This window comes from Anomaloglossus baeobatrachus, chromosome 4, assembly GCF_048569485.1.
Source record: "Anomaloglossus baeobatrachus isolate aAnoBae1 chromosome 4, aAnoBae1.hap1, whole genome shotgun sequence".
Lineage (NCBI taxonomy): Eukaryota > Metazoa > Chordata > Amphibia > Anura > Aromobatidae > Anomaloglossus > Anomaloglossus baeobatrachus.
Genome location: NC_134356.1, coordinates 47,722,418 through 47,739,117, shown reverse-complemented (window position 1 = coordinate 47,739,117; position 16,700 = coordinate 47,722,418). Strand labels below are relative to the sequence as shown.

At 46.4% G+C, this 16,700-nt stretch overlaps 1 protein-coding gene across 2 annotated transcripts in view; it reads left to right on the top strand.

Annotated features, from left to right (window-relative positions):
• SGCD (sarcoglycan delta) overlaps window positions 1–16,700 on the top strand; it is a 1,008,723-nt gene that overhangs the window by 65,802 nt on the left and 926,221 nt on the right. The window contains exon 1 of one of the 2 annotated variants that reach the window (XM_075344302.1): window positions 7,527–7,635. The exons of the other annotated variant lie outside the window; for it this stretch is intronic. The gene's annotated coding sequence lies outside the window, so the exon portion shown is untranslated. Of the gene's footprint in view, window positions 1–7,526; window positions 7,636–16,700 lie in introns of those variants that run through there. 2 annotated transcript variants of the gene reach the window in all.

The window sequence follows — 16,700 nt, the reverse complement described above, 5'->3', positions numbered from 1 at the left end:
TTCCTCATTGCCGGCGGGACGCAGGTAAGCTGTGTTCGTCGTTCTCGGGGTGTCACACGGAGCGATGTGTGCTGCCACGGGAACGATGAACAACCGGCGCACAGAAGGAGGAACGACATTATGAAAATGAACGACGTGTCAACGAGCAACGATAGAGTGAGTATTTTTGCTCACTAACAGTCGTTCGGAGGTGTCACATGGTACGACATCTCTAACGATGCCGGATGTGCGTCACGAATTCCGTGACCCCTGACGACATATCGCACGATATATCGTACCGTGTAACGCCGCCTTAAGAAAGGTACAGACTTTTCGAAGTGGTCCGATCTCACTCACCGGGCATTTTCATCCTTGAAGAGATGCTTTGCTACGGCACCCATGCTCATCCAACCCGATGACGCTTAACTATTTATTGTTGAGGTTAATGCGTCTGAGGTGGGTGTTAGGGTAGTGTTGCCTCAAGGTCCTTCACCTAGTAAAAAGCATCCATGCACCTTTTTCTCAAAAGAAGTTGATGCCAGCCAAAAGGAACTACGATATTGGCAATAGGGAACTGTTGGCCTTTAAACTGGTATTTGAGGAATGACGTCATTTTTATCTGAAGGGCATTTCACGCTGTCACTGTGATTACCAATCATAAAAATCTTCTATGCTTCCAATCTGCTAAGCCCTTTAATCTAAGACATGCTATGTGGTCCTTATTTTTTACCAGGTGTAACTTTGTGGTCACCTATCGTCCGGGGTTAAAAATATCAAAGCTAGTGCTTTTGTAAAGCACCAGTAGGGGGAGCTGGAGCACAGGGAAGTGCAGGGGCCGTAAAGCATCCATTAGGTGAAGTGTTCACCCAGTGGATGAAAGGGGATAGTATGTACGAGCCGAGGCCGGTGCCAGGAGATATCGCGACACCAAGGGTTGGACAGAAACTCAGTCAAGAGAAGCCGGGATAGAAGCCAAGAGAAAGCGTCATGGACCGTAGGGGCACGGAAACCAGAGTCAGTGACAAGCCATGGTAGGGATCCGGGAGAGCAGATAAAGGTGGGGAAACACAGTGAGAGAAGTGACAAAGAGGGAACCGGAGAAAGTAGGATGGGAATCAGGGAGGATGTACGCAGTCAAGAGAACGGGAGACAGGGATGACAGAAACAGACAGGAGGATGGGAGAACAGGGAGGACGGGCAGGATCAGGTACTTACAGGGACCAGAAATCTCGCTGCTGAGCAGAACTATAACTGGCGGCGGATCACCGGAGATGACCCCTAGATAAGGCGCCGTGATCCTGGAAACGAGGCACGGGAGAAAAACTCCTCCCACAGGGCAAGCCTCAGGAAAAGCCGACAGCCCTGCAGCAGCAGGGTCAAATAGGTCTTGACAGCTTGGTTCTGGAGTTTTTCTGGGGGAGGTTGTTTGGATGATCCAGTCTCTATTTTACACAAGGGGGTGGTCGTCTCTACTATATTTTCCAAGCTCAAGGGTGAAGTGCAGAAGGCTCAGGGGGACACCTTGGCTTCTTGGCCCTCAGGGAAATTATATGTGCACTTGCAGTTGAGCCTCAAAATTTTAGAGGAGTATCATAACGCGATTCTAAGGAGAACATCCAGGTAATAAAGCGACCTTTGATGTCCTTTTTTGTTAGCCAAGGTTGTATAAGGACGTAGTGGAGTTTGTGTCTACCTATAAGGTCTGCTAATGTTTTAAGACCACGCGTACTCGTACATCCAGGTCTCTCCTACCTTTGCCTATACCTAAAAGACCGTGAACTCATTCATCTATGGACTTTTTTTCTGACCTTCCTTCGTCCTCTGGAAAGACAGTGATCTTAGTAGTGGTGGATAGGTTTAGTAAAATGGCGCACTGCATTGCTTTACCTGCTCTTCCTAATGCAAAAACGTTAGCTCATGTGCTTGTTTCTGAGTTTGTGAAGCTTCACAGGGTTTCCTCCTATGTAGTGGCAGATGGGGGTACCCAGTTTGTCTAAATTTTGGAGGGTGTTTGTTCTCAACTGGGGATGCATCTGTCTTTTTCCTCAAGATTAAATTTAGGAGACTCACCTATGGTGTTTTGTGTCCAATTACCAGGAGAACTGGTTTTCTTACCTAGCTTTGGCTGAGTTTGCATTAAATAACTATCACAATGAATCCACTGGCAAATCATCCTTTTTTGGTGCCTACAGGTTCCACCCTCAGTTCTGTGATTTCAGTAGGGAGGGGTCTATGCGGGCTCCCGGTGAGGAATGATTTGTTGCTCTCTTCTATTTGGTATAGAGTACTGAACAACTTGAAGGTTAAGGGGGTTAGGCACAAATGCATGGCTGACAAAAGACATTCGTCGGGTCCGGACCTGTGTGTGAATGATTAGGTATGATTGTCCACTTGGAATATCAAGTTGAAGGTTCCATCTTCTTGGAAACTGGGTCCTAGGTTTATCGGTCCATATACAGTGATTGCCGTTATTAACCCTGTGGCTTTTGGGTTTGATTTACCCCCAGCATTTAAAATACAAAATGTTTTTTACAGGTCGTTACTCATGAAAATGGTTGCATCTCTGGTGCCGACACCATTACCACAGCCTCCAATTATTGTTGATTACAACTTCAAGTTTCAGGTGGCAAGAATTGTTGTCTCTTGTCAGGTTCACAGTTCTCTGCAATATTTGGTACATGGGAGGGAATATGGCCTAGAGGAAAGGACATGGGTATCTGCTTCAGAAGTGAACACCAGTAGATTGGTGTGTTCATTTCATGCTTCCCATCCAGACAAGCTTGGTCCTGAGGGTTCAGAGGCCCCTTGTAGAAGGGAGGAAACTGTCATGAGTGTGTCCCACTCTGGGGAGACCTCTGGCAAACGTGGTTCCAGAAGGTCAAAACTCTTTATTGTTATCAGGTCTGCAACTGTTTTTTTAAATGCAAATACTTCATTTTAGTGCTGCAGGGGTTAAGGACTTTCCTATCTGGCTGTTCTTTGTAGCCTTAAGGCCCAGTCACACTAAACAACTTACCAGCGATCCCAACAACGATCCAACCTGATAGGGATCGCTGGTAAGTTGCTAGGAGGTTGCTGGTGAGATGTCACACTGCGACGCTCCAGCGATCCCACCAGCAACCTGACCTGGCAGGGATCGCTGGAGCGTGGCTACACGGGTTGCTGGTGAGCTCACCAGCAACCAGCCCTCAGCCAGCAGCGCCACGTGGAAGATGCTGCGCTTGGTAACTAAGGTAAATATCGGGTAACCAACCACCCGGTATTTACCTTGGTTACCAGCGCACGCAGCTACACGTGCAGAGAGCAGGGAGCAGAGCACACCGCTTAGCGCTGGCTCCCTGCTCTCCTAGTTACAGCACACATCGGGTTAATTACCCGATGTGTGCTGTAGCTACATGTGCAGAGAGCAGGGAGCAGCGCACAATGCTTAGCGCTGGCTCCCTGCTCTCCTAGTTACAGCACACATCGGGTTAATTACCCGATGTGTGCTGTAGCTACATGTGCAGAGAGCAGGGAGCAGCGTACACTGCTTAGCGCTGGCTCCCTGCTCTCCTAGTTACAGCACACATCGGGTTAATTACCCGATGTGTGCTGTAGCTACATGTGCACAGAGCAGGAGCCGGCACTGACAGTGAGAGCGGAGGAGGCTGGTAACGAAGGTAAATATCGGGTAACCAAGGACAGGGCTTCTTGGTTACCCGATGTTTACATTGGTTACCAGCCTCCGCAGAAGCCGGCTCCTGCTGCCTGCACATTTAGTTGTTGCTGTCTCGCTGATACACACAGCGATCTGCGCTTCACAGCGGGACAGCAACAACTAAAAAATGGCCCAGGACATTCAGCAACAACCAACGACCTCACAGCAGGGGCCAGGTTGTTGCTGGATGTCACACACAGCAACATCACTAGCAACATCGCTGCTACGTCACAAAAGTTGTTCGTTAGCAGCGATGTTGCTAGCGATGTTGCTTAGTGTGACGGGGCCTTTAATCTCAGGTGCAGCTCTTCTGTGACCACTCCCTTTTGTTATAAGGAGTCAGGTATCTTACCATCTGATGCCAGTTATACATTCTCATTCTATGCTGACCACTTTGGAAGGAGCCTGTCTCTGGAAGAAGCTGAGGAGTCATGACTATTGCAGCTGCGGTACTTTGCTGCATTGAAGAACCGTAAAGTGTTTTCCTTTTTGTGTCTTTATCCCTCTGTCTCCTTTATCTTATGTTTTATTATAGCAGTGGTGAGACTAGTGCTCTCGCTGGCCTTCTCACTAGCCAGGATAAGTTAAGGTCATGTGACGGCCACAGGAGAAGGATCCATATAGGAACATTAGGGAGCAGATTCAGGTGAATTGCAGGAGGCGTCCCCTCTCCCTATCGCCAGGGTGTTCCTTCTATACCCTCCCCATTGTCACCCTTGTGTTGCACAGCATGTAGAGCATCTGTACGCTCAGGCATGAGACATACCATACAATGTATGAGGGGATATCTAATGTATTAGGGGATATACAGTACAATGTATGAGAAACCACAGGTCACAATGCTTCTGTAGACTGTATAAAGGGGCATATAATGTATGAGGGGACATATAGTGTATGAGGGGGCATATAATGTATGAGGGGGACATATAATGTATGAGAGGACATACTGTACATTGTATGAGGGGGATATATAATGTATTAGGGGATATACTGTAAAATGTATGAGGACATAGGATACAATGTTTCAGGGGACATATAATTTATGAGGTGATATACTGTAGACTGTATGAGGGGGACATATAATGTATGACGGGGCATATAATGTATGAGAGGACATACTGTACAATGTACGAGGGGATTTACTGTAAAATGTATGAGGACATAGGATACAGTGTTTCAGGGGACATATAAGTTATGAGGTGATATACTGTAGACTGTATGAGGGCGATATATAATGTATGGTATGAGGGGGGCATATATTGTATGAGGGGACATATAATGTATGAGGGGACATATAATCTATGAGGGGGCATATAATGTATGAGGGAGCATATAATGTATGAGGGGACATATAATGTATGAGGGGACATATAATGTATGAGGGGGCATATAATGTATGAGGGGACATATAATGTATGAGGGGGCATATAATGTATGAGAGGACATACTGTACAATGTACGAGGGGATTTACTGTAAAATGTATGAGGACATAGGATACAGTGTTTCAGGGGACATATAAGTTATGAGGTGATATACTGTACACTGTATGAGGGCGATATATAATGTATGGTATGAGGGGGGCATATATTGTATGAGGGGACATATAATGTATGAGGGGACATATAATCTATGAGGGGGCATATAATGTATGAGGGGGCATATAATGTATGAGGGGACATACTGTACAATGTACGAGGGGATTTACTGTAAAATGTATGAGGACATAGGATACAGTGTTTCAGGGGTCATATAAGTTATGAGGTGATATACTGTAGACTGCATGAGGGGGATATATAATGTATGAGGGGGGCATATAATGTATGAGGGGGGCATATAATGTATGAGGGGGGCACATAATGTATGAGGTGACATATAATGTATGAGGGGGCATATAATTCTATGAGGGAACATATAATGTATGAGGGGGCATATAATGTATGAGGGGGCATATAATGTATGAGGGGGGCATATAATGTATGAGGGGGCATATAATGTATGAGGGGGGCACATAATGTATGAGGTGACATATAATGTATGAGGGGACATATAATGTATGAGGGGGCATATAATGTATGAGGGGACATATAATCTATGAGGGGACATATAATTCTATGAGGGAACATATAATGTATGAGGGGGCATATAATGTATGAGGGGGCATAGAATGTATGAGGGGTCCTATAATTTATGAGGGGACAGATAATGTATGAGGGGTCATATAATGTACGAGGGGACATATAATGTATGAGGGGACATATAATTCTATGAGGGGGCATATAATTTATAAGGGGACATATAATGTATGAGGGGGCATATAATGTATGAGGGGGCATATAATGTATAATGGGGCATATAATGTATAAGGGGGCATATAATGTATAAGGGGGCATATAATGTATAAGGGGGCATATAATGTATGAGGGGACATACTGTACAATGTATGAGGGGATATATAATGTATGGTATGAGGGGGGCATATATTGTATGAGGGGACATATAATGTATGAGGGGACATATAATCTATGAGGGGGCATATAATGTATGAGGGAGCATATAATGTATGAGGGGACATATAATGTATGAGGGGACATATAATGTATGAGGGGGCATATAATGTATGAGGGGACATATAATGTATGAGGGGGCATATAATGTATGAGAGGACATACTGTACAATGTACGAGGGGATTTACTGTAAAATGTATGAGGACATAGGATACAGTGTTTCAGGGGACATATAAGTTATGAGGTGATATACTGTACACTGTATGAGGGCGATATATAATGTATGGTATGAGGGGGGCATATATTGTATGAGGGGACATATAATGTATGAGGGGACATATAATCTATGAGGGGGCATATAATGTATGAGGGGGCATATAATGTATGAGGGGACATACTGTACAATGTACGAGGGGATTTACTGTAAAATGTATGAGGACATAGGATACAGTGTTTCAGGGGTCATATAAGTTATGAGGTGATATACTGTAGACTGCATGAGGGGGATATATAATGTATGAGGGGGGCATATAATGTATGAGGGGGGCATATAATGTATGAGGGGGGCACATAATGTATGAGGTGACATATAATGTATGAGGGGGCATATAATTCTATGAGGGAACATATAATGTATGAGGGGGCATATAATGTATGAGGGGGCATATAATGTATGAGGGGGGCATATAATGTATGAGGGGGCATATAATGTATGAGGGGGGCACATAATGTATGAGGTGACATATAATGTATGAGGGGACATATAATGTATGAGGGGGCATATAATGTATGAGGGGACATATAATCTATGAGGGGACATATAATTCTATGAGGGAACATATAATGTATGAGGGGGCATATAATGTATGAGGGGGCATAGAATGTATGAGGGGTCCTATAATTTATGAGGGGACAGATAATGTATGAGGGGTCATATAATGTACGAGGGGACATATAATGTATGAGGGGACATATAATTCTATGAGGGGGCATATAATTTATAAGGGGACATATAATGTATGAGGGGGCATATAATGTATGAGGGGGCATATAATGTATAATGGGGCATATAATGTATAAGGGGGCATATAATGTATAAGGGGGCATATAATGTATAAGGGGACATACTGTACAATGTATGAGGGATCTATAATATATAGTGCACAATGTATGGGGTATATATGGGGCTATACACTAGGTCTGGAGGAGCCGGGCACAGGAGTGAGGGGCTGAGGAGGATGTAGACTCAGGGCAGCAGATTGGAGCTGGGTGAAGGGAGGGTGAGTGATGAAGGAGGGGGAGAGGGGAGGAGGAGAGCCGGGGAGGAGGAGGAGAGGAGAGGGAGTGCTGACTGATCAGAGGCCGTCCTGCTCCCGGGCACTCATGGACTTTCCCGGAGCCTCCGGCCGCTGCTTCTGGATAGCTGGACCATAGACTGAGAGCGGGCATCGCGGTGAGTGCAGCCACCGGGCACCGAGCCTTCCGCTGTGCCATCACCGGGGCACTGAGCTTCTCGCTGGCACCCACATCTGGGCATGACAGCTGCAACTGGCACCAGTGGGTGCATGTCAATTATCAGCGGGCACGGGTGGCATGATCCGGGGATCGCATGGTGTCATTAGTAATCCGTGTCTGTCCTTACTGATCCATCTGTGGCATGCAACTGGCACCAGAAACTGGGACATGGCCAGTCTTAAGTTCAGGATTCATCTATTACTGCAAGTGGGGGGCCAGCATTGTACAATGCAAAGTGAGTTACCAGCCCTGTCTGTGATAATGGGGGCCAGCATGGTATAATAATAAGTGGGGGGCCAGCACTGAATAAGAATAAGTGGGGAGCCAGTATGGTATAATAAGTGGGGGCCAGCATGGTATAATAATAAGTGGGGGGCCAGCATGGTATAATAATAAGTGGGGGGCCAGCATTGTACAATGCAAAGTGAGTTACCAGCCCTGTCTGTGATAATGGGGTGCCAGTATAGTATACTAATAAGTGGGGTGCCAGCACTGAATAAGAATAAGTGGGGAGCCAGTATGGTATAATAAGTGGGGGCCAGCATGGTATAATAATAAGTGGGGGGCCAGTATGGTATAATAATAAGTGGGGGGCCAGCATGGTATAATAATAAGTGGGGGGCCAGCATGGTATAATAATAAGTGGGGGGCCAGTATGGTATAATAATAAGTGGGGGGTCAGCATGGTATAATAATAAGTGGGGGGCCAGCATGGTATAATAATAAGTGGGGGGCCAGTATGGTATAATAATAAGTGGGGTGCCAGCATGGTATAATAATAAGTGGGGGGCCAGTATGGTATAATAATAAGTGGGGTGCCATTATGGTATAATAATAAGTGGGGGCCAGCATGGTATAATAATAAGTGGGGGGCCAGTATGGTATAATAATAAGTGGGGGGCCAGCATGGTATAATAATAAGTGGGGGGCCAGCATGGTATAATAATAAGTGGGAGGCCAGTACTGTATAAGAATAAGTGGGGTGCCAGCATGGTATAATAATAAGTGGGGTGCCAGCATGGTATAATAACAAGTGGGGGGCCAGCATGGTATAATAATAAGCGGGATGCCAGCATTGTATAATAATAAGTGGGGTGCCAGCATTGTATAATAATAAGTGGGAGGCCAGTACTGTATAAGAATAAGTGGGGTGCCAGCATGGTATAATAATAAGTGGGGGGCCAGCATGGTATAATAATAAGTTGGGTGCCAGCATTGTATAATGATAATTGGGGGGGGCAGTACCGTATAATAATAAGTGGGGTGCCAGCATGGTGTAATAATAAGTGGGGGGCAGTATGGTATAATAATAAGTGGGGTGCCAGCATTGTATAATAATAAGTGGGGGGGTCAGCACTGTATAATAATAAGTGTGGGGGGGGTCAGTACTGTGTAATAATAAGTGGGGTGTCAGCATTGTATAATAATAAGTTAGGTGCCAGCACTGTATAATAATAAGTGGGGTGCCAGTACTGTGTAATAATAAGTGGGGGGCCAGCACTGTATAATAATAAGTGGGGTGCCAGCATTGTATAATAATAAGTGGGGGGCCAGCACTGTATAATAATAAGTGGGGTGCCAGCACTATGTAATAATAAGTGGGGGGCCAGCACTGTATAATAATAATAGTGGGGTGCCAGACTTGTATAATAATAAGTGGGGTACCAGTACTGTATAATAATAAGGGGGGACAGTATGGTATAATAATAAGTGGGGGGCCAGCACTGTATAATAATAAGTGGGGTGCCAGCACTATGTAATAATAAGTGGGGGGGCCAGCACTGTATAATAATAATAAGTGGGGTGCCAGCATTGTATAATAATAAGTGGGGTACCAGTACTGTATAATAATAAGTGGGGGGCCAGTATGGTATAATAATAAGTGGGGGACCAGCATTATATAATAATAAGTGGGGGGCCAGCACTGTATAATAATAAGTGGGGTGCCACTGCCAGTACTATATAATAAGTGGGGTGCCAGCACTGTATAATAATAAGTGGGGGGCCAGCACTGTATAATAATAAGTGGGGGCCAGCATGGTATAATAATAGTAAGTGAGGTGCCAGCATGGTATAATAATAAGTGGGGGCCAGTATGGTATAATAATAAGTAGGGTTCTAGCACTTTATAACAATAAGTGGGGGCCAGCAATGTATAATAATAAGTGGGGTGCTAGCACTGTATAATAAGTGGGGTGCTAGCACTGTGTAATAATAAGTGGGGTGACAGCACTGTATAATAATAAGGGGGGTGCCAGCATTGTATAATAATAAGTGGGGGCCAGTATGGTATAATAATAAGTGGGGGGCCAGCACTGTATAATAAAAAGTGGGGGGCCAGCACTGTATAATAATAAGTGGGGGGCCAGCACTGTATAATAATAAGTGGGGGGCCAGCACTGTATAATAATAAGTGGGGGGCCAGCACTGTATAATAAAAAGTGGGGGGCCAGCACTGTATAATAAAAAGTGGGGGGCCAGCACTGTATAATAAAAAGTGGGGGGCCAGCACTGTATAATAATAAGTGGGGGGCCAGCACTGTATAATAATAAGTGGGGTGCCAGCACTGTATAATAATAAGTGGGGGGCCAGCACTGTATAATAATAAGTGGGGGGCCAGCACTGTATAATAATAAGTGGGGTGCCAGCATTGTATAATAATAAGTGGGGGGCCAGCACTGTATAATAATAAGTGGGGGGCCAGTATTGTATAATAATAAGTGGGGTACCAGTACTGTATAATAATAAGTGGGGGGCCAGTATGGTATAATAATAAGTGGGGGCCAGTATGGTATATTAATAAGTGGGGGCCAGTCTGGTATAATAATAAGTGGGGGCCAGCACTATATAATGATAAGTTGGGTGCCAACACTGTTTAATAAGTGGGGTGCCAGTATGGTATAATAATAAGTGGGGTGCCAACACTATATAACAATAAGCGGGGTGCCAGCATGGTATAATAATAAGTGGGGGCCAGTATGGTATAATAATAAGTGGGGTGCCAGCACTGTATAACAATAAGTGGGGTGCCATTATGGTATAATAATAAGTGGGGTGCCATTATGGTATAATAATAAGTGGGGTGCCAACACTGTATAATAAGTGGGGGGCCATTATGGTATAATAATAAGTGGGGGCCAGCATGGTATAATAATAAGTGGGGGGCCAGCATTATATAATAATAAGTGGGGGCCAGTATGGTATAATAATAAGTGGGGGGCCAGCATTGTATAATAATAAGTGGGGGCCAGTATGGTATAATAATAAGTGGGGGACCAGCATTGTATAATAATAAGTGGGGGCCAGTACTGTATAATAATAAGTGGGGTACCAGCATGGTATAATAATAAGTGGGGTGCCAGCAATAAATATTAGAAAGCAAAGAGCCAGTGATAATAAAGAAGGTGCCAATATTGGACAATGATGGTGGTGATCTCACACTATAGAGATGTAGCAGAGCGGGCACAGTGATGGTGGTGATCTCACACTATAGAGATGTAGCAGAGCGGGCACAGTGATGGTGGTGATCTCACACTGTAGAGATGTAGCAGAGCGGGCACAGTGATGGTGGTGATCTCTCACTGTACAGATATAGCAGAGCTGGCACAGTGATGGTGGTGATCTCACACTGTACAGATGTAGCAGAGCTGGCACAGTGATGGTGGTGATCTCTCACTGTACAGATATAGCAGAGCGGGCACAGTGATGGTGGTGATCTCACACTATAGAGATGTAGCAGAGCTGGCACAGTGATGGTGGTGATCTCACACTGTACAGATGTAGCAGAGCTGGCACAGTGATGGTAGTGATCTCACACTGTACAGATGTAGCAGAGCTGGCACAGTGATGGTGGTGATCTCACACTGTACAGATGTAGCAGAGCTGGCACAGTGATGGTGGTGATCTCACACTGTACAGATGTAGCAGAGCTGGCACAGTGATGGTGGTTATCTCACACTCTATATAGATGTAGCAGAGCTGGCAATGTGATGGTGGTGATCTCACACTGTAGAGATGTAGCAGAGCTGTCAGAGCGATCTCACACTGTATATAGATGTAGCAGAGCTGGGACAGTGATGTGGTGATCTCACACTGTAGAGATGTAGCAGAGCTGACATAATGATGGTGGTGATCTCACACTGTATGCAGATGTAGCAGAGCTAGCACAGTGATCTCACCCTGTAGAGATGTAGCAGAGCTGTTTTGTTATTGAACTCTGATCACGTTCAGGGTGAGGTTTACCTCTAACAACATATGGGAATGGTGCCAAGTGCTAATCTCAGCTGTGGCCGCTCGCACAGCTCTGCTGTAGTGTGCCACTTGTGGCTGCGCAGTATTAGGAGCCCTTGGTTTGCTGTAGGAGGTCGTGTTGTGAGAGTTGTGCCCCCCAGTCCTCTCTGACCTCTGTGTGCCGTGTGACTGTCCTCTCCACACGCGATGCCACAGGCCGGGGGTATATTTACGACCAGGAGGAATTTGCATTCACTGACGCTGTAAATTATGGCATTATCTCATTTTATACATTAGGGAATTGGGAGTTTCATCATTGACCTGACAGCGCTCATCTTATAGAATGTTCCATGGAATAGTGCGGCCTCACGTGTGCGACTCCATGTGTGTGCGGCTCCATGTGTGTGCGGCTCCATGTGTGTGCGGCTCCATGTGTGTGCGGCTCCATGTGTGCGGCTTCATGTGTGTGCGGCTCCATGTGTGTGCGGCTCCATGTGTGCGGCTCCATGTGTGTGCGGCTCCATGTGTGTGCGGCTCCATGTGTGTGCGGCTCCATGTGTGTGCGGCTCCATGTGTGTGAGGCTCCATGTGTGTGTGGCTCCATGTGTGTGCGGCTCCATGTGTGCGGCTTCATGTGTGTGCGTCTCCATGTGTGTGCGTCTCCATGTGTGTGCGGCTCCATGTGTGTGCGGCTCCATGTGTGTGCGGCTCCATGTGTGTGCGGCTTCATGTGTGTGCGTCTCCATGTGTGTGCGTCTCCATGTGTGTGCGGCTCCATGTGTGTGCGGCTCCATGTGTGTGCGGCTCCATGTGTGTGCGGCTCCATGTGTGTGAGGCTCCATGTGTGTGCGGCTCCATGTGTGTGAGGCTCCATGTGTGTGCGGCTCCATGTGTGTGTGGCTCCATGTGTGTGAGGCTCCATGTGTGCGCGGCTCCATGTGTGTGAGGCTCCATGTGTGCGCGGCTCCATGTGTGTGAGGCTTCATGTGTGTGCGGCTCCATGTGTGTGTGGCTCCATGTGTATGTGGCTCCATGTGTGTGTGGCTCCATGTGCGCGCGGCTCCATGTGTGTGTGTGGCTCCATGTGTGCGGCTCCATGTGTGTGTGGCTCCATGTGTATGTGGCTCCATGTGTGTGTGGCTCCATGTGTGCGGCTCCATGTGTGTGTGGCTCCATGTGTATGTGGCTCCATGTGTGTGCGGCTTCATGTGTGTGCGTCTCCATGTGTGTGCGTCTCCATGTGTGTGCGGCTCCATGTGTGTGCGGCTCCATGTGTGTGCGGCTCCATGTGTGTGCGGCTCCATGTGTGTGAGGCTCCATGTGTGTGCGGCTCCATGTGTGTGAGGCTCCATGTGTGTGCGGCTCCATGTGTGTGTGGCTCCATGTGTGTGAGGCTCCATGTGTGCGCGGCTCCATGTGTGTGAGGCTTCATGTGTGTGCGGCTCCATGTGTGTGTGGCTCCATGTGTATGTGGCTCCATGTGTGTGTGGCTCCATGTGCGCGCGGCTCCATGTGTGTGTGTGGCTCCATGTGTGCGGCTCCATGTGTGTGTGGCTCCATGTGTATGTGGCTCCATGTGTGTGTGGCTCCATGTGCGCGCGGCTCCATGTGTGTGTGTGGCTCCATGTGTGTGGCTTCATGTGTGTGCGGCTCCATGTGTGTGAGGCTCCATGTGTATGTGGCTCCATGTGTGTGTGGCTCCATGTGCGCGCGGCTCCATGTGTGTGTGTGGCTCCATGTGTGTGGCTCCATGTGTGTGTGGCTCCATGTGTGTGTGGCTCCATGTGTGTGCGGCTCCATGTGTGTGTGGCTCCATGTGTATGTGGCTCCATGTGTATGTGGCTCCATGTGTGTGTGGTTCCATGTGTGTGTGGCTCCATGTGTGTGTGGTTCCATGTGTGTGTGGTTCCATGTGTGTCCGGCTCCATGTGTGTGTGGCTCCATGTGTATGTGGCTCCATGTGTGTGTGGCTCCATGTGTGTGGCTCCATGTGTGTGTGGTTCCATGTGTGTGTGGCTCCATGTGTGTGTGGTTCCATGTGTGTGCGGCTCCATGTGTGTGTGGCTCCATGTGTGTGGCTCCATGTGTGTGTGGCTCCATGTGTATGTGTGTATGTGGCTCCATGTGTGCAGCTCCATGTGTGCAGCTCCATGTGTGTGTGGCTCCATGTGTATGTGGCTCCATGTATGCGGCTCCATGTGTATGTGGCTCCATGTGTATGTGGCTCCATGTGTGCGCGGCTCCATGTGTGTGTGGCTCCATGTGTGTGTGGCTCCATGTGTGCGGCTCCATGTGTGTGTGGCTCCATGTGTATGTGGCTCCATGTGTGTGCGGCTCCATGTGTGTGTGGCTCCATGTGTATGTGGCTCCATGTGTGTGCGGCTCCATGTGTATGTGGCTCCATGTGTGTGGCTCCATGTGTGTGCGGCTCCATGTGTGTGTGGCTCCATGTGTATGCGGCTCCATGTGTGTGTGGCTCCATGTGTATGTGGCTCCATGTGTGTGCGGCTCCATGTGTGTGCGGCTCCATGTGTATGTGGCTCCATGTGTGCGGCTCCATGTATGCGGCTCCATGTGTGTGTGGCTCCATGTGTATGCGGCTCCATGTGTGTGTGGCTCCATGTATGCGGCTCCATGTGTGTGTGGCTCCATGTGTATGTGGCTCCATGTGTGCGGCTCCATGTGTGTGTGGCTCCATGTGTATGTGGCTCCATGTGTGTGTGGCTCCATGTGTTTGTGGCTCCATGTGTATGCGGCTCCATGTGTTTGTGGCTCCATGTGTTTGTGGCTCCATGTGTATGCGGCTCCATGTGTGTGCGGCTCCATGTGTGTGTGGCTCCATGTGTATGTGGCTCCATGTGTGCGGCTCCATGTGTGTGTGGCTCCATGTATGCGGCTCCATGTGTGTGTGGCTCCATGTGTGTGGCTCCATGTGTATGTGGCTCCATGTGTGTGTGGCTCCATGTGTATGTGGCTCCATGTGTGTGTGGCTCCATGTGTGTGCGGCTCCATGTGTGTGTGGCTCCATGTGTGTGTGGCTCCATGTGTATGTGGCTCCATGTGTATGTGGCTCCATGTGTGTGTGGCTCCATGTGTGTGTGGCTCCATGTGTATGTGGCTCCATGTGTGTGTGGCTCCATGTGTATGTGGCTCCATGTGTATGTGGCTCCATGTGTGTGTGGCTCCATGTGTATGTGGCTCCATGTGTGTGGCTCCATGTGTATGTGGCTCCATGTGTGTGTGGCTCCATGTGTGTGTGGCTCCATGTGTATGTGGCTCCATGTGTGTGTGGCTCCATGTGTGTGTGGCTCCATGTGTGTGTGGCTCCATGTGTGTGTGGCTCCATGTGTGTGATTGTACGCTCACCTCATGATGGAGAGTCTACTATGCAGCATCTCCTGCCGTCTCTCTGGTGAATGGGTGGGTGATGGCCATTAGCCATATCTTATTGGTTCACCAATATTACCCAATAACTTTACTCCACATTATAACAAACCCTCCCCCCCGGTGTCCCTCCCCACCTTACATCTTATGGGGGGTGAAGATTAACCCTCAAAGAGCTGATTGGGTATTGGTATTAAATACCTGGGTAGATCACGGATATTCGGTGTCTATGGATGATTTTTAATAATTGGATTGATGAGGTGGTAGAAGATATGAGGAAGTACATAGATAGATAGATAGATAGATAGATAGAGGGATATATAGATAGAGGGATAGATAGATAGATAGATAGAGGGATATATAGATAGATAGATAGATAGATAGATAGAGGGATATATAGATAGAGGGATAGATAGATAGATAGATAGAGGGATATATAGATAGATAGATAGATAGATAGATAGATAGATAGATAGAGGGATAGATAGAGGGATAGATAGATATATAGATAGATAGATAGATAGATAGAGGGATATATAGATAGATAGATAGATAGATAGATAGATAGATAGATAGATAGATAGATAGATAGATAAATAGATAGATAGAGGGATATATAGATATATAGATAGATAGATAGATAGATAGATAGATAGAGGGATATATAGATAGATAGATAGATAGATAGATAGATAGATAGATAGATAGATAGATAGATAGAGGGATAGATAGATAGATAGATAGATAGATAGATAGAGGGATAGATAGATAGATAGATAGATAGATAGATAGATAGATAGATAGATAGATAGATAGATAGATAGATAGATAGATAGATAGATAGATAGATAGATAGATAGAGGGATATATAGATAGATAGATAGATAGATAGATAGATAGATAGATAGATAGATAGATAGATAGATAGATAGATAGATAGAGGGATATATAGATAGATGGATGGATGGATGGATGGATAGATAGAGGGATAGATAGAGGGATAGATAGATAGATGGATGGATGGATGGATGGATGGATGGATGGATGGATGGATAGATAGATAGATAGAGGGATATATAGATAGATGGATGGATGGATGGATAGATAGAAAGATGGATGGATAGATAGATAGATAGATAGAGGGATAGATAGATAGATAGATAGATAGAGGGATAGATAGATAGATAGATAGATAGAGGGATAGATAGATAGATAGATAGATAGATAGAGGGATAGATAGATAGATGGATGGATGGATAGATAGATAGATAGATAGATAGATAGATAGATAGATAGATAGATAGATAGAGGGATATACAGTTAGGTCCAGAAATATTTGGACAGTGACACAAGTTTTGTTATTTTAGCTGTTTACAAAAACATGTTCA